Raw genomic sequence first — 22613 nt, forward strand, 5'->3', positions numbered from 1 at the left:
CTCAAATAGGATATTGTTACTCACTAAATATGTATTGATCTGTTCATGAATGATTTTTTCCATGACTTTTGATAGTATACTTAAAATGCTAATTGGTCTATAGTTACCTTTGTCTGACTTATTACCTTTCTTATAGAGTGGGATTACTCTAGCACTCTTTAGATCTGCTGGTACCTTCCCATGCTCAATGGAGAGATTGATTAGGTGGGTATGGCCCATGGGTATGGCCCATTCAACATCGATTATCTATCGTTCAGGATGTAGGAACGTTATACTTTTTCATTCATAGATTCATACAAAAATACCTTCTAGAATATAAGTATGTTTTTATCGTTTTCTGCAGTAATTCCTAGAACGTGAGCTATAGGCCTAAACACATATATAGATTATCGATTGCCCTCTATTCCCTAGACACGCTATATTAAAAAATTCAACTGTACATGATCGTATACGTTATGCCTCATCATGCGCGGATGAAAGGGGGGGGTCGTTTATACTTCCGTGATCGTCAGTAAATGCTTATGGGTGATATATTGATCCGATCGGTTTGCAGTGAAATATGATCTCAATATCGCTGTACAGCGTGGTTTGGCAGACAACGCATGGCGGGCAATAACGCTGTACAACGTGAACGGCGGTGGATGTGTTAAGGGGAGACCACCCACCTAGATATGGAAAAAAATAATAAAGGATGAAATCATTTGCAAACATCTTAATTGTTTAGAATAGTCAAAAAAAGAATGTATTAAATTTTTTTTTGCATAATTGTATTACCCAAAAAGGGGCATGGTCTATTCAAAATGGCCCCTTTTTGCATGTTACCCCAAACAGAATTTAGAAAAAAGATAAGATAAGATATTCCTTTATTGATCCCCTTGGGGAAATTCATGCATCATAGCAGCATGGGGGGGGGGGGAGTGGGGGGGGGGTACAGGTAGTAAACAACACAGTGTACAGGTAGTAAAAACAACACAGGCAGTGTAAACAATTTGGTCAATATGGTCAATATAATTTACTATCTGACTAGCTGAAGAAATATTCACATTATTCACAGTGTCACATAAGGTGCAGTATGCATGAGGTAGTGTTATAATTTACTATCTACTGAGTATACATTATTCACAGTATCACGGTATCCACTGAAATATACATTATTCACAGTATCACAGTATCACAGTGTCCACATAAGGTGCAGTAAGCCTATGGTAGTGTAGGTTGTCCTCCTTGGGTTCCTATAAGTCCCAGGTCAATGTCTGGTAGCAGTCGCTGTCGCTGCCCCCTGTTGTGGAGCCTGGAGGCTGCTAGTCGCTGCCCACTGTTGTGGAGCCTGATGGCCGCTGGTATGAAGGACTGTCCGAGGCGGTTAGTTGAGTGTCGTGGGGGAATGAGTCTGTGGCTGAACGAGCTTCTCATCTTGACTAGCTCGTCGTAGAGGGGGTGGTAGGGGTTCTCCATGATGGTAGCCAGCTTCCTTATCATCCCCCTCTCTGCCATCACCTCAAGTCTAGGTAGCTCGACTCCCACCACGGAGCTAGCCTTCCTCACCAGCTTGTTGAGCTTGTTGGTGTCCCTTGAGTTGATGTAGCCTCCCCAGCATGCCACAGCATAGAAGAGGATGCTGGCCACAACAGACTGGTAAAAAGACTGCAGCAGTCTGTTGCACACATTGAAGGACCTGAGTCTCCTCAGGAAGAACAGCCTGCTCTGTCCCTTCCTGTAGAGGGCCTCTGTGTTATCCGACCAGTCCAGTTTATTGTTCAGGTGTACCCCAAGGAACTTGTATGAGTCCACCATCTCCACATCCACCCCTCGGATGGAGATGGGAATCGGGGGGGGCCTCTTCTTGCCCCTCCGGAAATCCACCACCAGCTCCTTGGTCTTACTGGTGTTGAGTTGGAGGTGGTTGCTGTCGCTCCACCCCACGAAGCTCTCCACCAGGGCTCTGTACTCCTCCTCATCATCGTCTGTGATGTAGCTTACGATGGAGGAGTCGTCTGAGAACAAGGTGAAAATGTATGATATATAGATATTTTCTCATGGTTTTTCATGTTACTACATTAAATACTGAACTTTTTGCTAGAGGATTTTTTGATATGCCACCCGAACAGGAATTTATGACCTTTTATGACCCCCTAGTCATAAATGTTTTGCATAAATTTTTTGTATAAAATGTTCTAAAAATCTGGATGACTGATATATCAAAAAATCCTCTAGCAGAAAGTTGTGGTATATGGATAGGAGGAAACGTGGCCAGTTTGGTGTGTGGATGTACTAGAGAAATTGAGATTTTTTGTTTTATGTGTAATACAAACTCATAAAATCTCGGTTTGAGAAAAACGCCTTTAAAGTTTTGTATTGTCTGTAAATCAGGCTATGTATGACATATCAACAAACCATTTGGCACAAAGAAGCAGGATATAGATATGAATAAAGGTGGAAAGTTTGGTGTGTGTAGATGCTAGGGAAATGGTACATGTCTACCCTTTGGGAAAACGCCTTCAAAGTTCTGTATTGTAAAATGCCATACATTTTTATTTGAAACCGCTATTTACAAACACAACACCCAATCAAACCATTAGTAATAGACAACCTAAACACATGCCTGATAACTGAATAACATAATAACATAATAATAATGATGTAGTAGTAGTAACAGTTTAGTAACAAACAACACAACCTATTACTGTACCCCCTAATAGGCAAAACAAATATTTGAATAGATATCACTATGAAACTTTCCCAGTTTGTTATGTACATATAAACTAAGAAAAAATATATTGCAAGTTTTCTGAATTGTATGTTTATATATGCAAATGAGGCACTTCCCCATTCAATATGTGCACATTTATGGTTGCAATCATGCAAAATGAAGCAAAATAAGCAACTAACTGTGTTTTTTTTGTTTTCTTGTCACTAGTTTGAAAGAAGAGATGTAAAGGGGCAACATTATACAAAAATCTCAAAATTGCCCCAAAATCAGGAAAAGGGTATTTTAGGTGGGGGGTCTCCCCTTAAAACAACACTAGGTTCCCTAGTACAGTGGTTCTCAAACATTTGGGTCCAAACTGTTACCTAGCAACAGAAACCATCTACAACCGCTGTCTAAGTTGTACCCGCTGTCTGCTTGTCTCTTCCCAGGTTCGCCTGGGCTTGATGAGGCCTGACTACTTGCTGAACAACATCCAGAACAACCCTGTGGTGAGGGACAGCCACGACTGCAGGCCCCTCATCCTCAGCGTCCTGAACCTCCCTGGCTCCGACAGGCTCCCAAACCCCCTGACCCGCTAACGCCTGCCCCAGGAGGTCCTATTGGCCATCGGAGGCCAGAGTCAGTCTAATAATTACGGCAGCATGACCATGGAGGCTTACGATATCCGAGCCGGTGGATGGATGGACGTGAGCGTTGAGGCGGCCAGTCCCCGGATGTGCCACGGCACCGCTTATCTCCACGGTCTGGTCTACTGCGTCGGCGGCTATAATGACATAGGAGAGTATCTCAGCAGTGTGCGCAGGTTCAACCCTGTCACTCGCAGCTGGCTGCAGGCGGCTCCCATGCACTCATGCCGCAGTTACCTCAGCGTGGTCGTGTTGGACGGCTGTATCTACGCCATGGGAGGGCACGACGGACACGTGGTACTGAACACCGCCGAGCGCTACAAGCCTGAAACCGACCAGTGGACAGTGATCTCACCCATGCTGGAGTACAGGATCTACGCCGGGGCAGCAGCCCTCCAGGGCAAGGTGGGTGGAACTGAGGGACACAGGGTGCTAGATGAACACAAGGAACGTTAGATCAGAAATCATAAATGTCTTTATTGCCAAGTAAGCTTGCACATACAAAAGATGTGTCTGGGTCCTTTGGTGCATCAACATTAACAGACAATTAAAGAAGAATGAAATCAAATGGAATATATAAACTAAATTAGAATATTATTTTTTATTACAGGTTTACATCTGTGGTGGCTTCTATCAGTTCACAGCTGAGTGCTACAGCCCAGACACCGACCAGTGGACTCTGATCGCCCCCATGAGCAGCAGGCGTAGATGGCTGGGAGTCGCTGCGTACGGAGGACAAGTCTATGCGGTAGGTGCACACAGAGACAAATGCTTTATACTCAATATTTTTATAGATATGTATCATTTGACTTTCAATGCTTCTGTGATGCCCTCATTTCCCTAAATGGATGAATACAGTGTCTGCCTGCCTTAACCACACACTAAAACATTCATCTCATGTGTCGTGTCCTCAGGTGGGAGGGGATGACTGTGCAGGAAACTGCCTGCGTAACGCGGAGGCCTACAGCCCCTTGACTGACTCCTGGAGAGCCCTGCCCGACATGCTCACCCCCCGCTGCTTCTTTGGCATCGCGGTGCTGGACAACCTGCTCTTCGTGGTCGGAGGCACCTCCAATAATAATGGCTGGAACACCATCTCCAACGTGGAGCGCTACGACCAGAGCAGCGACAAGTGGACTGTAGCCGAGGACATGAAGATCCCGCACGATCGCCTAAGCTGCTGCATAATGCATGGCCTGCCATTTAACATGAGCCAGTACGCTGCTCCCCGAGGAGGAGGAGCAGGAGCAGGAGCAGGAGGAGGAGGAGGAGGAGGAGGAGCAGGAGGAGGAGGAGCAGGAGCAGGAGCAGGAGCAGGAGCAGGAGCAGGAGTAGGAGGAGGAAGAGTAGGAGCAGGAGGATGAGGAGGAGGAGCAAGAGCAGGAGGAGGGAGGAGGATAGGAGGAGGAGCAGGAGGTGGAGGAGGAGCAGGAGCAGGAGGAGGGAGGATAGGAGGAGGAGCAGGAGGAGGAGGAGGAGGAGCAGGAGCAGGAGGATGAGGAGCAGGAGTAGGAAGAGGAAGAGGAAAAGGAGGAAGAGGAGGAAGAGGAGGCGGAGGAAGATGAGGAGGAGGAGGAGGAAGATGAGGAGGAGGAGGAGGAGGAGGAGGAGGAGGAGGAGGAGGAGGAGGAGGAGGAAGAGGAGGAGGAGGCAGCAGGGGATCCATCTAAGAACCTTAAACATTTATTAGACCAAAAGAAATCCTAAGAAATTAATAAATTACTATCAGCCAAAGGTGGTGCATTTCTTTCTTCTAGTAATTCAGACAATATCGGTTTTTAGTTTGTGTAATGTAATGTAATATCTGTTTTTAGTTTGTGTAATGTAATGTAATATCTGTTTTTAGTTTGTGTAATGTAATGTAATATCTGTTTTTAGTTTGTGTAATGTAATGTAATATCTGTTTTTAGTTTGTGTAATGTAATTTAATATCTGTTTTTAGTTTGTGTAATGCAGGGGTTCCCAAAGTCGGGGTCGCGACCCCCAGGAGGCTTGCAGGGGGGGCGTCGCCAGATGATAAAAAAATTAAATAATAATAATCCAATTATTTTTTTTTAAATGTATGCAGTCAGGCCACTGAACTTAGAAGCAGGCCAGGACAGTGTTTCTAGTTGCAGCAGCGCAATAGTTAGATAACCTAGGTGGGGAACAACCAGGAGATCACTGCAACTCACACAAGTTGGAGAACTATCTCTCTCTCTCTCTCTCTCTCTCTCTCTCTCTCTCTCTCTCTCTCTCTCTCTCTCTCTCTCTCTCTCTCTCTCTCTCTCTCTCTCTCTCTCTCTCTCTCTCTCTCTCTCTCTCTTGCTCTCACACACACACACAAAGGGAGCTGCATGTGATTGGTGGAGGCGGGACCCTTACAAAAAACTGTTGTTGCTAATCATTGACACATGCTAGCCTGTAATAATCCCCCCCAGAAAAATCTACTTTGCATTTGATATATTGCAAATATATGCCATCACACACACTGGCATTTAAAGGGTTAGAATTATAAAATTAATATGTGGTGTTATGATCAGGGCTGAAGTTGAATAAAAGATTGTATTATTTTCAATCTGACATTACAAAAAAACTGAAAATCCATCAAAATCAGTGTTGTTGCTAATCATACATATGCTAGCCTGTTTTTTAACAATCATTTGTGATGCCATCACAAACACTGGCATTTAAAGGGTACAAATAAAAAAAATCTTGCACCAGAATGCAGGAAATTAAGTCTTTGTAACAAGACATTTCCTGGTGGGGGACCCCCAGACCCCCTGCTTAAAAAGTGGCCTGACTGGGGCTATATTTTGCACTATATAACCCTATTATTATGCAGTCTAGGTGATAAGTGCCGGCCGGCACGACGAGTCCAGTGACTCGCGGCACTTGCCTAACCCTAACCCATCATCATCATCATCATCATCATCATCATCATCATCATCATCATCATCATCATCATCATCATCATCATCATCATCATCATCATCATCATCATGTGTTGTGCTCATCATCATCATCATCATCATCATCATCATGTGCCGTGCTCATCATCATCATCATCATCATCATCATCATCATCATCATCATCATCATCACGTGTCGTGCTCATCATCATCATCATCATCATCATCATCATCACCTGCCGTGCTCATCATCATCATCATCATCATCACGTGTCGTGCTCATCATCATCATCATCATCATCATCATCATCATCATCATCATCATCATCATGTGCCGTGCTCATCATCATCATCATCATCATCATCATCATCATCATCATCATCATCACCTGCCATGCTCATCATCATCATCATCATCATCACCATCATCATCATCATCATCATCATCATCATCATCACCTGCCGTGCTCATCATCATCATCATCATCATCATCATCATCATCATCATCATCATCATGTGCCGTGCTCATCATCATCATCATCATCATCATCATCATCATCATCATCATCACCTGCCGTGCTCATCATCATCATCATCATCATCATCATCATCATCATCATCATCATCATCATCACGTGCTCATCATCATCATCATCATCATCATCATCATCATCATCATCATCATCACCTGCCATGCTCATCATCATCATCATCATCATCATCATCATCATCATCATCATCATGTGCCGTGCTCATCATCATCATCATCATCATCATCATCATCATCACCTGCCGTGCTCATCAACATCATCATCATCATCATCATCATCATCATCACGTGCTCATCATCATCATCATCATCATCATCATCATCATGTGTCGTGCTGATCATCATCATCATCATCATCATCATCATCATCATCACGTGCCGTGCTCATCATCATCATCATCATCATCATCATCATCACCCCAGTATCTCTCACTGGGCGGCTGACTGGTGACTTAACCTCCAAAATATGAGCCTTGACGCCATGTGAGTCAGATGAACTTCTGGATTATTCACTGTTCTAATGAGTATAGCGCCACCTAGAGGCTCTCACCCTCTCCACCAAGTGGCAGCAATGCAAAACATTCAACCAACACTGAATCTCTAATAATAATAATAATAATAATAATAATAATAATAATAATAATAATAATAATAATAATAATAATAATAATAATAATAATAATAATAATACACTTTGCCGCCCAAAGTGCTTCACAGCAGTAAAATAGACATACAATGAGCATACAATAGAGTAGACAGAATAAAAGCAGTGCAGAGAATAAGAAAGTGGTAAAAACAATGCAGGTAATAAAACACAATAAAATAGATCTCATTTACAATATAATAATCACAGTTTGGATGTAACGAGTCTCATCTACAATATAATAATCACAGTGTGGATGTATTAATGAGTCTAAGTATCAAAATGAATTAAAAGGCTAAGGTGAAGAGATGTGTTTTTTATTTTAATTTTTTTTATCCCATACTAACAACTAAACAAAACAAAACAAAACTACCTAATTTAAGTGACTTGTTTTGTGCTGAATCTACAGGTCAGAAAAACATCTGTTTATCGTCAGAATGTTTCAAACACCTTCTGCTTGTAAGAGATTGATATTTACCTTAATCTCCACAGTGAGTGACCCGCGTGTCTTAAAACTCCAGACGCATTGCAGGAGGTGAGAGTGACTTGATTCATCTCCCAGTTGAAGGGTCTCTGGCACAACCTGGGACAACCTGGGACAACATGGGATAACCTGGGACAACCTGGGACAACATGGGATAACCTGGGACAACCTGGGATAACATGGGATAACCTGGGACAACCTGGGACAACATGGGATAACCTGGGACAACCTGGGATAACATGGGATAACCTGGGACAACCTGGGATAACATGGGTACAACCTGGGACAACCTGGGATAACCTGGGATAACATGGGATAACCTGGGACAACCTGGGATAACATGGGTACAACCTGGGACAACCTGGGACAACCTGGGATAACATGGGATAACCTGGGACAACCTGGGATAACATGGGTACAACCTGGGACAACCTGGGATAACCTGGGATAACCTGGGACAACCTGGGATAACATGGGTACAACCTGGGACAACCTGGGATAACCTGGGATAACCTGGGACAACCTGGGATAACCTGGGATAACCTGGGATAACCTGGGACAACCTGGGATAACATGGGTACAACCTGGGACAACCTGGGATAACCTGGGACAACCTGGGATAACATGGGTACAACCTGGGACAACCTGGGATAACCTGGGATAACCTGGGACAACCTGGGACAACCTGGGACAACCTGGGATAACATGGGTACAACCTGGGACAGCCTGGCTCACGGAGCAGGGGGTCTGCCAGCTCAGCGTTAGTCACAGGGGGGAGAGCAGAGGAGGGCTCCCCTGCATCAGGGGTCCGGGGGCGACCGCTTGACAGATGAAGTTAGCAGGCGGCTCAGGGAACAATGTTTGGTCGGGAACACAGTGGCGGCTGTGCTGCAGAAAAGGTCATTAGTCATTCTTACTCATAGCTAGAAGTTCTAGAACCCACGCAGGGAAATATCATAAAAGGGGCCTAAAAACATTTCTTTTTAACAAGGCTTTTGCCTGATTTTTCTTTTACTTTTATTTTTACTTCTATTCATTTTACTATTATTTTTATTTTATTTTACTCTTAGGTTCTTCCATTTCACTGGTTGTTAGTCTTTTTAATTGTTTTTATTCATTTTAAATTGTTTTATTCATTTAACTTTTGTCTTTATCTCCTGTAGCACGAATGTAGAGTGCGGTACAAATTGAATCCATTATTATTATTATTATTATTATATTATTATTATTATTATTATTATTATTATTATTATTATTATTATTATTATTATTATTATTATTATTATTATTATTATTATCATGTGCTGAGTCACTGGTTTCACGCTGGCTACCGGTCAACATGGAGGCTCTCCGTTTTGTTTACTTTGTTGTGCTGCTGTAAGTGGTATTTCTTTTGTTAAAATAATCTTAAAATCTTAAAAAATAATGTGCTTGTTAAGTCGTGACGTATCGACCTTCCAATAAACAGTTTTCCGGAGCCAGACTTCCTGTGTCGGCTGAGGCTCTGGTCTCTTCTCTTTTGCCAAATCTTTCCCTCTGGATTATTAAAGGATTTATATTCCATTCTTCTATTCTATTCTTCAACACGCCTCAGTGTCCCTTGTTGTTTTAACACTAGCACAGCCATGGAGAAAATGCCACTAATTCCCGCCAGGAACGGGTCAGATGACCCGACAGCTTATATGAGAAATATGAGAAAAATAAACAGTGTAAACTATATAATTACCTCTGAATATAAAAATATGAGGTTTACCACAAAGAAATGTAGGGTTGAGTGACATCAAAAAAAAATATCTGGATTCTTTTGGAAAGAGCCAATGTTTAGCGTGTAATAGCGCACAAACTACAGTATGTAGAAATTAACTGGTTAGTCAGTGATGGACTATGGACAATGCCTGTCAAATGAGCCATACTATTGTCTCCATAGCTATAATACAGAACACACGATGGGTCCGCAAACATCGCTAAAATGCTCAATAATGCTGGCGCCATTGAGTAAAGATGGGAAAAGAGCGTGGCGGTCAATGAGTTAAAGGCCTGGCTCCAACTTCGCCGCTTCCTGCAGGGAGAATATACCTCTTATGCATGTCGTAATTATTTTGCCCAAATAAGGGCATAGCATGGGAAAATGAATGGGTTATTAAACTAGCTTTGTCTGTGGTTGGCACACACAGGCTCTTTACCTTGAACAAGGTCGTCTAATATTGGTTTCTCTCTCTGATATGGCAAGGGATTTCAGAATTTTAAAGAGGAAGCTTAACAAGGAAAAATCACCAGCTGGCTCCTCCATATCTAAATGACCTCCTCTCCTCTTACCAACCCTCTCGGTCCCTCAGATCCACCTCAGCCTGCCTCCTCTTCTCCTACCAACCCTCTCGTCCCTCAGATCCACCTCAACCTCCTCTCCTCCTACCAACCCTCTCATCCCTCAGATCCACCTCAGCCTCCTCTCCTCCTACCAACCCTCTCAGTCCCTCAGATCTACCTCAGCCTCCTCTCCTCCTACCAACCCTCTCATCCCTCAGATCCACCTCAGCCTCCTCTCCTCCTACCAACCCTCTCGTCCCTCAGATCCACCTCAGCCTCCTCTCCTCCTACCAACCCTCTCATCCCTCAGATCCACCTCAGCCTCCTCTCCTCCTACCAACCCTCTCAGTCCCTCAGATCTACCTCAGCCTCCTCTCCTCTTACCAACCCTGTCAGTCCCTCAAAACTAGCCTGCCTTCTCTCCACCCCTACTGTAAGTCCAACCTTCGCAGTTTTGAGGACAGAGTCTTCTCCAGGGCAGCTCCCAGGCTCTGGAACTCCCTCCCCAAAGACATCGGAGCCCCTCTCAGTTTTTCAATCCCACCCCAAGACCCCCCTCCCCCCAAATCCATACTTGTGTTTGTGTTGTTTGTCTGTTGTTGTCTCACTACCACAGTCTCTTAGTGTTAAGCAACTTTGAGTTCTAGAAAAGCACTATATAAGTACCATTTATTATTATTATTATTATTATTATTATTATTATTATTATTATTATTATTATTATTATTATTATTATTATTATTATTATTATTAGGGATGTCCGATATTATCGGCCGATATTGGCATTAAATTGTAATATCGGAACTCATCGGTATCGGTTTATCAAAAAAATAAATAAAGTTTTACATTTAATAAACCTTTATTTACCATGACAATGACAAGAGATATGTAATTTTAATTACCTGAAATTATTCCGTTTTTTTTGAGGGAGAAACCCAGCATATATCGGTATCGGAAATTAAGAGTTGGACAATATCGGTATATCGGATATCGGTAAAAAAAGCCAATATAGAACATCCCTAATTATTATTATTATTATTATTATTATTATTATTATTATTATTATTATTATTATTATTATTATTGCAGCTCAGCTCCAGTGCATTCTCGTAGTGGGGGCGTAATGAAATAGCAACATGCTGTGATTTACTTACAGTAGTGTTAGCAGTGTGGCTCATAACATTAAGCTAGTTAGACAAACATATTGTCCTCCTGTAAAACATCACTTCACCATCTGTAACACAGTAAACAGGAAATTAAAACACACAGTTAACTTTCCTTATTAGCGAAAAATGGACATTGGTCAAAATGACGACAACACTATAACAGTCTATAAACAGAACACTGAGCACTCAGACTTAACAACCAAATAGCTCTACATTCAGACAGCCATCACTGATAGTGTGTTTGGTCAATAAAAGTGGTCTCTCAGTCCTTCCACTCTGTAGCAAACGCAAAATCGATTTTCTGGTATCCCATTCCCACTTCATCCAATCAGGAGAGAACTCCACACTGCAACGATGGTCTGCTTTATGGTCTGACTTATATCAAAATAAGATATACAAAATATTTTAAAGCTAATTATGTGCTTGAAACAAGTGAAGTAAGCAAATTCGGCTTGGCCGGATTTCTTCAAATAAGTTAAAATATCTACGGTCCTAATATCTATGTTGTATTTTGTTTACTGCAGAGTGGAGGCACTGGGAGAACCTTGTTACTGACCAAACACTCTATATCAGTGTATGTAGTGATTTAACACTTATTTTAACACAAAAATCATTCATTGGTCAAAATAATGACAACATTATAAAGGTCTATAAACGGAACAATGGGAGAGCGCCGTATTTTGTGGCTATACAATCTTACCTTGTTTACATTGTTAATGTTTGTAAGCATTGGAGTACACCTATACATATATTCTGCTTTATAATGGGTTAAGATGGGTATAGATTCAACTCTGAATATACCACACATTTTAAATGATAAGAAAACAACAGATTGGAGCTATAAGATATGTTTTCATGGCATATCTGTTTTATCAGGGGGTACTGGAAACCAGGGGTGCAGTGCTGGGCATACACGGTCAAACGACGTTTGGGCTTCGTCACTGAGGCCGAAGTGCGCGCATCCTATTATTATGCAAAGTCTAGGTGATAAGTGCCGGCGCGATGACACAAAAATGACTCGTCGCGCCGTATACCCCGGCCGCCGGCACTTATCACCTAGACTTTGCATAATAATAGGATACCGACAACCAAATACAAGCCCTGTAGGTGGGGGGTTGCTTGATCTCCCGACTGGAAGGATGAGACAAGGTGTATCATCTGTTCTGTGCGCAACCGAGGGAACATGTATGTACGTGTTTCTGACAGCAGTGAGGCCGTCTTGTAGATAGGGGAACAGCAGGGGGTAGGAACGACTTCCCTGCCAGGCCGCGTCTATTCGAAAGGCAACCGGTTCATGCGTTTTGCGAATCTGATTGGCCACTGACGTTTCTGGTCATGTGACATGTGCGCCCAATCGCGTGACGCGCCCATTTCCGCCTCGACCAGCAGCAAACTACCTAACGCCTAGTTTATCACTGGTTAAGCTTAGGCGACTCTTTTGAAGTTGGTTAAGGTTATAGTTTGGAATCAGGGCTGGTGTTCTATCGGCTTGCTTTAAGACAAACTCTAACCTTAACCAACTTCGAAAGAGTGCCTAAGCTTAACTGGTGAAAGAACTTGCCGTCACACGATTGGTGCGACCAGAAACAGCAGTGGCCAATCAGAGCGCAAAACGCGAACGTGGAAGCATGAACCGGTTGCCTTTCGAATAGACGCGTCCTGAAGACTTCAAACCCTGGTCAAACGGCAAGGAGGAGTTTTTCCACATAAATAACATTTCAGATGGTCAAATTCATACAAAGACTCATACCTAATAACCACAGTTTGTCCCTAACTTGTCCCCAAGTCAGAAAGGTATCAGGAACCATGTGAGTGGCTTCACCACGAGGGTGACGGGATCTGCAGGGGTGGCTGACTGGATCTGCAGGCGTGGCTGACTGGGATCTGCAGGGGTGGCTGGCGGGATCTGCAGGCGTGGCTGACTGGATCTGCAGGGGTGGCTGGTGGGATCTGCAGGGATGGCTGGTGGGATCTGCAGGGGTGGCTGGTGGGATCTGCAGGGGTGGTGTCTGACGGGATCTGCAGGGGTGGCTGACGGGATCTGCAGGGGTGGCTGACGGGATCTGCAGGGGTGGCTGACGGGATCTGCAGGCGTGGCTGACTGGGATCTGCAGGTGTGGCTGACGGATGGGAGCAGCAGCGTTGGTGACCCAGCTCTGGGTCATGTTTCTGTTCCTCACCAACGCTGGGTCATGTATCTGTTCCTCACCAGCGCTGGGTCATGTCTCTGTTCCTCACCAACGCTGGGTCATGTATCTGTTCCTCACCAACGCTGGGTCATGTCTCTGTTCCTCACCAACGCTGGGTCATGTCTCTGTTCCTCACCAACGCTGGGTCATGTATCTGTTCCTCACCAACGCTGGGTCATGTATCTGTTCCTCACCAACGCTGGGTCATGTCTCTGTTCCTCACCAACGCTGGGTCATGTATCTGTTCCTCACCAGCGCTGGGTCATGTATCTGTTCCTCACCAGCGCTGGGTCATGTATCTGTTCCTCACCAGCGCTGGGTCATGTATCTGTTCCTCACCAGCGCTGGGTCATGTCTCTGTTCCTCACCAACGCTGGGTCATGTATCTGTTCCTCACCAGCGCTGGGTCATGTATCTGTTCCTCACCAGCGCTGGGTCATGTATCTGTTCCTCACCAGCGCTGGGTCATGTATCTGTTCCTCACCAGCGCTGGGTCATGTATCTGTTCCTCACCAACGCTGCCCTTCAGGGCTCCGATCCAGCAGAGACACTCATATGAAGAGGCAGAAGTTGACGAATGAACGTCAGGAGCCCGCGATGCGTGGTGTCTCGTGGGTGCTTAGAGAGCGCCGGTTTGCAGTGTAGCGCGTCGTCGGTACGTGGAATGACAATTTTTTATACTCTGCTGTGTTAAAGTACCTGAAATGTAACTTCTGGTAAATGGCAACACATTTAATGTTGTAAATTGTCGCCATAGGTATCGCAGTTTATTTAGTTTTCTTTGTTTGTTTAATGACACTTCTATGGGTGTCATAGCAGCATGGGGGAGGGGAGGTACAGGTATGGGCAGGGTAATAGAAGAAAGACATAAATAGTGTAAACAAAGGTGCTTTTTTTAACCGATATCCGATATACCGATTGTCCAACTCTTAATTTCCGATACCGATATCAACTATCAAATAAGATAAGAATTTGTTCTTACTTGCTTGCCTGGGTAAATAAAGGTTAAATAAATGTCAAAAAGAAAATAGATTATTATTCCTTTTTTACCGATACCGATATTTTCCGATATTACATTTTAATGCCAATATCGGCCGATAATATCGGACATCCCTAGTTACAATAAATATAGGCAATAAAGGAAAAATTGTAATCTGAATATATGGTGGTGTTGAAAGCAGACGACAGGGACACCGGTGGACAACGGGGACAACTTAGATTTTAAAATAGATTTGTATGTTTTGATGTATTGAGATGTATTGTTGTACTTTAAGTGAACATATATGCCTTGAAACATGATTGAGTAGATGGGTATGTGTGATTGGTGAACTAGATATTTTATTATATAATATTTGTACATGTGTTATTGAGGTGTATTGTATTGTTTTATTGTATTGTATTGATTGTATTGTATTGATTTTATTGTATTGTATTGATTTTATTGTATTGTATTGATTTGTGTGGACCCCAGTAATAGTGCCTGTGGCAATGGCTAATGATGATCTGAATAAACTAAACTAAACTAAACTAAACTAAACTAAACTAAACTAAACTAAACTAAACTAAACTAAACTAAACTAAACTAAACTAAACTAAACTAAACTAAACTAAACTAAACTAAACTAAACTAAACTAAACAGGGACAACAGGGACAACAGGGACAGCGGTGGTCACTACCCTACTTGTAGACACACTAGTAGGTTCAGATACAAAAATAGCTTTTATCCAAAGCGCTTTACAATTTTGTTCCTCAGATTTCTACCCATTCACTCAAACATTCACACACCGATGGCGGAGGCGACCAATGCAAGGTGCCAACCTGCTCATCGGGAGCAATTGAGGGGTTATTAAGTGTCTTGCTTAACATGCTGCCAGGGAGGAGCGGGAATCGAAAAGGGAACCTCTGGATTACCAGACGACTGCTCTACCTCCCGAGCCACTGTCGCCCCCCAAATACAACGTCTGTACGTCACAGTTTGCAAAACAGATCTGCCTCATGTGCCTCTTTACTGACCTCCAAATTAGTTTAGAACAAATTGCAATAACAACTAGTATCACAAATAACCAAATATTATGCTTGTCTGAACATGTATGAGTTATGCAGTAATATATTGTAGTTATCAGAAAAGTAACCATATATATACTATATAGTTTCCATGGACACAGCGAATAAACATGGCTGCACACAGATGCAGTGAAGTGAAATGATTTAAATGAATGGAAGCAGATACGGACCACTAGCCTATAGCTTAAAACTCCGGGAGAGGTGTTTTTGGTCAACAGCTATACAGGCTAGTGGTCCGTACCCGCTTCCATTCATTTGCTAAACTAGGCTAGCTTGCAACCGGATATAGCTTTCTACTGAACGCACACAAGAGAGGTAATTGGTGTCTATCTTCTTCTTGTCCGACTCTGGAGAAGGCGGTGTAAGAGCATGTCGGCGTGTTCCTCGAACAGACCTCTACGCGTCGATGCGTTATGTACAACCAGTGTACGACCTCAGATACAACAGCTCCTTAATCAGCCGTTCACGCTGCCCCCCCCCGTCTCCGTCTCCGTATTGATCTTCCTTCAGCGTCCATTCAGGCGCGGCGAGAGGTTTTCAGACCTACAGCCACACGCTTAACTCTTAAAGGAAAACTCCAACATTTTGGGAAATTAGCTTATTTGCCATCTACCCTGGAGTTAGACAAGAAGATACATACCTTTTTTCGTCTCTGTGCATGCAGTAGGAGTAGGAAGACGCGCACCGTTAGCCTAGCTTAGCGTCAGTCACTGGAAGTAGGTTCCTCCATTAGCCTAGTTCCCAACGTCTTCCTACTTCTACTGCATGCACAGAGAAGAAAAAAGTATGTATCTTCTTGTCTAACTCCAGGGTTCCCAAAATGTTGGAGTGTTAAGATACAGTACATACCTTTTTCTTCTCTGTGCATGCAGTAGGAGTAGGAAGACGCGCACTGTTAGCCTAGCTTAGCGTCAGTCACTGGAAGTAGGTTCCTCCATTAGTATAGTTCCCAACGTCTTCCTACTTCTACTGCATGCACAGAGAAGAAAAAGGTATGTATCTTCTTGTCTAACTCCAGGGTTCCCAAAATGTTGGAGTGTTAAGATACAGTACATACCTGGCGGCTAGGTGGTGCAGTGGGCAAGGCGCTCACCACCAATGCAGGAGACGCTGGGTTCGAGCCCAGCTCTCCGCATTGCTATCAGCTTGGCTGGTCGTTCATACTAACACAATTGGCAGTATTAGGGGGTGGGAAGCTGATGGGTGGGGATCGGATGTTGTGGACAGCGACTCCTACAGGTCGGTTGGTGCGCCTGCGCAGCAGAATCAGGAAGCGACGGGGGCGGCGTGCCCTCCAAACGCAGACCCCCGATGCTGAGAGATCGCGCTGTGCAGGTGAAAAGATGCAACTGCTGCTTCGTCGAGTACCCGAGGGGACACGTGATGTAAGGCTTAGTCCACATTGCAGCCGGCTTGTGGGAGGCATGGCCTAACAGCGTTCGAGACAGGGGAGGGTAGAATTGGACGATATGAAATTGGGATGGGAGAAAAATAGAAAATGGGAGAAAAAAGTAGATAAAAAAAAAAGATACAGTACATACCTTTTTCTTCTCTGTGCATGCAGTAGGAGTAGGAAGACGCGCACCGTTAGCCTAGCTTAGCGTCAGTCACTGGAAGTAGGTTCCTCCATTAGCCTAGTTCCCAACGTCTTCCTACTCCTACTGCATGCACAGAGAAGAAAAGGGTATGCATCTTCTTGTCTAACTCCAGGGTAGATGGCAAATAAGCTAATTTCCACAAATGTTGGAGTTTTCCTTTAACTCTCAAAGGGACACTTTGCTGGAAAAACAACAGCGTTTTTTTTTGTACATAATCTCACACATATCTTTAAACTGTTTTCCCCACATTCATTTAGTTTGACAGTTATTGAGAGTTAATGAGTTTGAGTATCACTAGTGCAATAGGGAGTCACTGTTTTTCATCTACATCAGTTTATTGAGCTGCAATTAACACACATTAGCACAAATTGAAATATCCCAGGAGGAGATTATTCAAATGCATCGATAACTGTCAAACTAAATAATGTGTGCAAAACAGTGTTCTGCAGATACTGACGTCCAGTGTCCTGACATTTTCAATGAACGTTCATTTACGTTGTCTTTTCTCCTGATACATTTTTATAAATAATCGTATTGTAATTGTTCTCTCTTTTTGGGCTTACCTTTGAAATGCGAACAGAAACACAAGTTGAAACAGCTGAAACACGAGTTGAAACAGCTGAAACACTAAACATGAGTGGAAACAGCTGAAACACAAGTTGAAACATGAGTTTAAACAGCTGAAACACAAGGAACAGGAAGAAGAAAAAATCTTATATATACCTGCCCCTACACACACACAACACACCGATAGACATATTGTGTAAACACAAGTTGAAACAGCTGAAACACAAGTTGAAACAGCTGAAACACCAGTTGAAACAGCTGAAACACAAGTTGCAACAGATGAAACACAAGTTGAAACAGCTGAAACACCAGTTGAAACAGTTGAAACACAAGTTGAAACAGCTGAAACAGTTGAAACACGAGTTAAAACAGTTGAAACAGCTGAAACAGCTGAAACACCAGTTGAAACAGCTGAAACACAAGTAGAAACAGCTGAAACACAAGTTGAAACAGCTGAAACACGAGTTGAAACACAAGTTGAAACAGCTGAACCACCAGTTGAAACAGCTGAAACACCAGTTGAAACAGCTGAAACACAAGTTGAAACAGCTGAAACACCAGTTGAAACAGCTGAAACACCAGTTGGAACAGCTGAAACACAAGTTGGAACAGCTGAAACACCAGTTAAAACAGCTGAAACACTAGTTGAAACAGCTGAAACACCAGTTGAAACAGCTGAAACACAAGTGGAAACAGCTGAAACACAAGTTGAAACAGCTGAAACACAAGTGGAAACAGCTGAAACACTAATTTAAACAGCTGAAACACCAGTTGAAACAGCTGAAACACCAGTTGAAACAACTGAAACACTAGTTTAAACAGATGAAACACCAATTGAAACAGCTGAAACACCAGTTGAAACAGCTGAAACACCAGTTGAAACAGCTGAAACACCAGTTGAAACACCAGTGGAAACAGCTGAAACACAAGTTGAAACAGCTGAAACACCAGTTAAAACAGCTGAAATACTAGCTGAAACAGTTGAAACACCAGTGGAAACAGCTGAAACACAAGTTGAAACAGCTGAAACACAAGTGGAAACAGCTGAAACACAAGTTGAAACAGCTGAAACACAAGTGGAAACAGCTGAAACACAAGTTGAAACAACTGAAACAGCTGAAACACCAGTTGAAACAGCTGAAACTGCTGAAACACCAGTTGAAACATCTGAAACACCAGTTGAAACAGCTGAAACACCAGTTGAAACAGCTGAAACACAAGTTGAAACAGCTGAAACACCCGTTGAAACAGCTGAAACACCAGTTGAAACAGCTGAAACACAAGTTGAAACAGCTGAAACACAAGTGGAAACAGCTGAAACACCAGTTGAAACAGCTGAAACACCAGTTGAAACAGCTGAAACACAAGTTGAAACAGCTGAAACACAAGTTGAAACAGCTGAAACACCCGTTGAAACAGCTGAAACACCAGTTGAAACAGCTGAAACACCCGTTGAAACAGCTGAAACACCAGTTGAAACAGCTGAAACACAAGTTGAAACAGCTGAAACACAAGTGGAAACAGCTGAAACACCAGTTGAAACAGCTGAAACACCAGTTGAAACTGCTGAAACACAAGTTGAAACAGCCTGAAATTCCATGAGCTGCTGCTCGAGCAGGGGTCGGCAACCTGCGGCCTCGAGGGTGCATGCAGCTCTTTAGCCAATCAGCTGCGGCTCCCTGGCAAAAAAAAAAAATAACTTTTTTATTTATTTTTTTTTCTTATTTTGGATATCGATGTCATACTGTGACACTGAAATGAAAAAATATTTCATCAACTAAGATATTTAGTCAACAAAAGGCTTACCTGTATGCCTGATATGTGGTGCGAAATTTGCGAACAATGAAAAATTTACTTTTTATTTGATAGATTTTCCACAAATAAGGGAAGGACTCTAATAGAGCTGCATAGTTCAGGGTTTTATTTCAAAGTAGGTCTACAGATGCCAGTGTTTTTTCTCCTTTTCTGTGTTTTATTTCAAAGTAGGTCTACACATGGTATTCTTTTTTCAAAGTGGACTACTTTCTATTTTATAAATGTTCCACAAATAAGGGAAGGACTCAAATATACCTGAATAGTTCAGGGTTTTATTTCAAAGTCGATCTACAGACACCAGTGTTTTGTCTCCTCTTCTGTGTTTTATAAAAAAATAGGTCTACACAGCCAGTCTTTTTTCTTCTCTCCATAAGAGTTTGAGGTTTTCCTTTGTTATAACAGGTAAAAACAGCAATTAAAAAGTAATTTTTTTTCTTTTTGTTGCTTTATAATCCCATTAATGCAACAAACTGTGTGCTATAAGTATAAAGTATAATAAATCGCAAATTACTTTGGGTATGCAATTGTCAGGCGTTTTATGCTAAATGTGGGGTATTTGAGCATTTTATTTTGTGGGAGGGGGGGGGAAAGTGGCTCTTTTGATAGTAAAGGTTGCTGACCCCTGTGCTAGAGGAATCATAGTGAAATGCTGATTTACCCTGTTCTGAGCAAACTGGTGGGACCTTAAGGAATTATATATAGGCCTACTGTATATATTCACAAACTTTCCTTTGCCACTATAATTGTGGTGAAACCGTAGCTCTCATGGAATTAATGGAACTGTACCCAGTCACCCTTGACTTTACTTTTATATATATATATATATATATATATATATATATATATATATATATATATATATATATATATATATATATATATATATATATATATATATATATATATATATATATATATATATATATATATATATATATATATATATATATATATATATATATATATATATATATATATATATATATATATATATATATATATATATATATATATATATGCTTATTCCATCCAAAGGTCTAATTGGTATGGTTGAATGGAGCCGTTGAAGAAGAGGCATGTTGTGTTCCACACAGGCCTGTAGGTGATCTGAACAGCTGCTCCTGAGCCCCTGAGAGCGCTCACCTCCCGGTCCATCACTGTGTGGACGGGAGACAGAGGCCTCTCCCTGAAGCCCTGTCACGACAGATCACCACACATTCAGCGCCTCCCGATCCCACTTCTGCGCAATCACTAACATTTTCCATGAACCAAACCATACCAGAGCATGTGATCGCAGAAGATTCTAAACAAATAAACAAACAAACAAACAAAAAATATATAGTTTTATACAAATTGTTGAGTGGTAGGCGGCTGGGTGGCGCAGCGGACATTGCGCTCGTCACCAACGCAAGAGACACCGGGTTCGACTCCGGCTGTCGGCGTTGCCTCCGGCTTGGGCCAGCCGTCATACTAACTCAATTGGCAGAGTTAGCGGGTGGAAGTCGATGGGTGGTAATCTGGACGTTGTGGACAGCGACTCCTACAGGTCGGTTGGGGGACGCCTGCACAGCAGAGACAGGAAATGGCGGGGGGTATAGTGTGAGCCTCCCACACGTTACACCTCGCCAATGAGAGTCCGCGCTGGCAGGTGAAAATATGTGACAGGCTGCCTCCTCGTGTATCGGAGGGGACACGTGATGCAAGGCTTCTATCCTCCCTACAACCGGCCAGTGGGGGGCATATGCGAGCAACGTTCAAGACAGGGGAGGGGAGAATTGGCACAGTGGAATTGGGATGGGAGAAAAATAGAAAAAGAGGAGAAAAGTGGATAATAAAAAAAAAAAATTGTTGAGTGGTAGACTTTTGTACTGTAAATTGGGTTTTATCTTTATAATATTGTGTTTGCTGACCTTGTGATGAATGGTAAATGGACTGCGTTTATATGGCGCTTCTATCCAAAGTGTTTTACGACTTATATGCCTCACATTCACCCACTCACTCACACATTCACACACTGACTGATGGCAGACGTGCCGACCTGCTCATCGGGAGCAGTTAGGGGTTAAGTGTCTTGCTCAAGGACACTTCCGACACGCTGCCGGGAGGAGCCGGAATCTAACAGAGAACCATCTGATTACCAGACGACGACCACTCTCTGCCTCCTGAGCCAATGTTGCCCATAAAGATCACACTTCCCTTCAACAGTCTTTGACGTTCTCTTGAAATCCCTTTTACCTTGAAAACTCTTTTACAGACTGGCTTGTTGTTTTGGATCTGCTTTTTCCCCTCTCTGCACATCTGTCTGTCTGTCTGTCTGTCTGTCTGTCTGTCTGTCTGTCTGTCTGTCTGTCTGTCTGTCTGTCTGTCTGTCTGTCTGTCTGTCTGTCTGTCTGTCTGTCTGTCTGTCTGTCTGTCTGTCTGTCTGCCTGTCTGTCTGCGATCAAACCAAGCATTAGCTCTCCTCCCTCTCTATGGGAAGGCAGGATGGCCCTAGAGGTGAAGAGGCCGGCCAGTACCTGAAAGGTTGCTGGTTCGATCCCCGCCACTGTCAGGAGGGTGTATTCCAGCTGGGAACTGGTGACTGAAGGGTGGCTAGTATTACATCTACGGTGCCCACCATCTCTACTTACATACCCCAAAATTGCTCCAGGGGCGCTGCACTTGCGGGCGACCATGCGCTCTGACCTCTGACCTCTGATGAAATGCATGTGTGGGGGACGCCTATTCTTTAATTGGAGCCGAAGAGTGCTGCCGAGTGCTTCCGCATTTTCCCTGATTGGCTGCGACACGCCCCGCGGCAGAGCTTGCGGCATTATGTAGCCGTAATCCCCGATGTTTTTCCATCGACGCTTAGCTCAACTGGTACGCCGCCGTGCTGTGGAGCCTGCGGTGCGGTTGGTCACAAGTTTGAATCACTTCAATTTTTTTTCTTTTCTTTTTTACGTTTATCATCTCTCGCTATAAACGTGAATTCTTCTGCTGGTTAAGTTTAGGCATTCTT

Source organism: Notolepis coatsorum (genome assembly GCF_963971535.1).
Source record: "Notolepis coatsorum genome assembly, chromosome: 8".
Taxonomy (NCBI): Eukaryota; Metazoa; Chordata; class Actinopteri; order Aulopiformes; family Paralepididae; genus Notolepis; species Notolepis coatsorum.